The following is a 3,156-nucleotide window of genomic DNA, read 5'->3' on the forward strand; positions in this document are numbered from 1 at the left end:
ATGTGTGTGTGTGCGTGCGTGTGTCCATGTGTGCGTGTGAGTGTGCATGTTTGTGTGCGCGCGTGCATGTGTCTGTGTGTGCGTGAGTGTGGCGAGAGGAGACAGAGCCTCATTTCTCCTCCTTCCTTTGCTCCTTCTGTCCATCACTTAATTATCCCCGTTGGCCGTGTGTACTTCGGCTCTGGGGTAAATATGCCAGGTTTGACTTTTGATCTGTTGCTTACAGCTGTGAGACACAGGGCGAGGTGTCCCATCCTCTGAACCTCAGTGTCCTTGACCGTAAAGCAGGATGGCAGTGTGGGGCTGTGTGTGCATCAGCCAGTGGAGTTACATTTCTTTATCCTCCCGGGGCTCTTGGGGAACAGAAGTAGCCTTGTGACGGGTAGAGCCTGGCTCTGGGCTGGTGTGGCGTATGTGAGGAAATTCAAGACCAATGATGGAGTCTAATAATCTGAAGCCCGAGGCACTGTGATAGGTGGCCGTTTGCCGCAGAAGGGACGCTGTGAGGAAAGAGACGTGTCTCCAGCCCTGCTTGCTCTTGGGGGCCTCCCATGAGCGGCTGGGATAATAATAGCAGGATGAGGCTGATGGTTAAGAGCTGCCGGTTACTGAGCACATGGTTGTTTGCAAGGCGCTTACCAAGCGATTCTTGACTTTAATTCACTTAACCTTTACCTCAGCCAATGTGAGGCTGTTACCACATTCTAGAGATGAGGGAGCAGAGGCTGGCTAGTGAGTCCTGGAGTCGAGTCCAGGTCTGTTGATGTGGTTACACCCAGCTCTGCCATAGCCGGATCAATAACGAGACCGGCATCCCCATAGCTCATGACGTTTTTCAAGACACTTGTACACAGTATTTGAATGGATCTTTACAACGGACACTATATGCCAGGTACTTTTTAAAAACAGCTTTGGCGAGGTATTATGTACACACCATGAAATGTACTTCTTTGAATCATACGCTTTAATAATCTTTAGTAAATTTACAAAGCTGTGCCACCGTCACCACAGTCCAATTTTGTGGCGTTTCTATCAGCCCAGAAAGATGCCTTGTGGCCGCCTGCAATCACTCTCCATTCCTTCCTACCCCAGCTCCAGGCAGCCGACTTTCTATCCCTCTGGTTTTGCCTTCTCTGGATATTTCGTATGAATAGAACCATCCACCAAGTGATCTTCCGTGCCTGGCTTCTTTCACTTAGAATGTTTCCGAGGGTCAATCAGATTGCAGCTGGTGTCAGTACTTTTTACTGTGGATGGTAATCCACTGTGCAGATAAATCCCTTTTGTCTATCTGGTCACCAGTGGATAGACATTGGGGTTGTTTTGTGTCTTGCCACCAGGTTCTCATGCTGTTACTGTGACCGTTTACAGCAGAAAAAAAAAAAAAAAAAAATGCGTGCTGACTGTTACCGAGAGCAGGGGCTCGCTGTCCGATGGGCAGAGAAGCCAGCACCACGGCCCCAGATTTTGAGAAAAAAAAAAGGCCTTATTTACAAGTCGACAGGCAGAGAGACAGGAGGTGAGCTTCAAATCTGTCTCTCTGATCCAGGATTCGAGGTGAGATTTTAAGGGCTTTCTACACTGGGTCTTCTTGAACAATGGACCGACCCTTCGCTTCAAGTTCATCATGTCTGGTCCTTTGGTCTTGTTGCGGGGAGCTGTTAAGGGTCCACAAGTGTTACTTGTAAGTGGTGGATCTAAGGTTTAAACTGTGGTTCCAGGTCTTGTTAGAAAGAGGGTAGGACCAGTTTGAGCTGGTTGTGCGGTTACGAGAGTTGTCATTGTCCCCATCTTACTGCTGCCACGTCTTGCCTAATTAATTAACCTGTTAGGAAGTATCAGAGCCAGCCTCGAACCCCACCAGCCCCATTCCAAATCCATTCCGTGGCTTCAGCTACAAGCCCGGGCAGCTGTTTTGATTTTGAGAGTCTCTCCTCCTCCCCCTCCTCTGGCTTTCCCCCGGAGGGGCCTGAGGGGTCGTCACTGCCAGCTGTTCCCTGGAAATCAATTTCAAATGAGTAGTGGCCCCCTCCCTCCCAAGAGACAGATTAATTTCCTGCAGTGGGAAGGACAGTGACTGTGGTTCAGGCTTAACCCGGCTCCCCCAGCCCCCCAGGAAGGAAAGCTGGGAATGCACTGAACAAGCCTTTGGTGTTAATTTCAAAAGCTCCTGGGTGCTGAGAAACTAGACCTAGGTGCAAGCCGCTCCAGGGCACACAGGCGGCACGTGTGTGTGTGTGTGTGTGCGCGCGCGCGCGCACACACTCTGTTTTCCCTTTCACGAACGGTGCTGGGGAGACAGTGCTGGCCGTTCTGGGGACATCCACCTCCCAGGTCTTCTCTGGCTCCCAGGGCAGGACCCCTCCAGTCCAGGGCTCAGGCCATGGCTGGGGAGATAGGGGGAAGGCAGGACCCCTCTTCTGTGAGTCCAATGCCCAACTGAGCTCCCTGTGGTCATGGGGTGGCGGACAAAGACTGGGCTCACCTTGCTCCCCCAGGTTTGGAAGGTCTGCTCCAGGGAGGCAGAGCCGAGCAGGAACAAGGGCCTGCCCGGAGCCACCCCAGGACAAGGTATAGTTCAGTGTGGGGTTCAGGTTGGCATGTGTGAGTGCTGGGCTCTCCAGCCTGGGGGGGTCCTGGTCATGAATGGAACTGTGGGTGTGATAGGGGGTCTCCGTACCCCTGACCTCCACGCCGAGCTCCTGTCTCAAAGCTTTTCTCTTGGGAGGACACTCATCTCTTCTGGGGTGGGGGGGCAACAGGAGTTGGGGAGGAGGGTATTGGACAGCGGCTCGGTCAGAGCTGGTGGGATCCTGGACATGTCACTGTCCATGCGACCCTGGTCTGGGCACTTCACCTTTCTGAACCTCAGTATCCGCACCTATAGGATGAGGCCGGACACCTGCCCTACCTCCTGCTGAGTGTGTTCCCAGCATCTGGAAGGAAGAGAAAGGAGCCTGTGACTCTAGCTGGAGAGAGCCGTGGTCACAGTGCGGCCTGCTCTGCTCCGCCCTCTCATTCCTCCAGACTTCCTCCCAGGCCCAGGAAATAGCAACTGTGAGTGTCTCGGGGGCCTGGAAGGAAGAATGGTTCTGTCCAAGCACTTGGAGTTAAATGCTTGCCATTTTATGTCCTCCAGATGTGATTTGTTCATTT

The sequence above is a fragment of the Pteropus alecto genome, unplaced genomic scaffold (genome assembly GCF_000325575.1).
Source record: "Pteropus alecto unplaced genomic scaffold, ASM32557v1 scaffold43, whole genome shotgun sequence".
Lineage (NCBI taxonomy): Eukaryota > Metazoa > Chordata > Mammalia > Chiroptera > Pteropodidae > Pteropus > Pteropus alecto.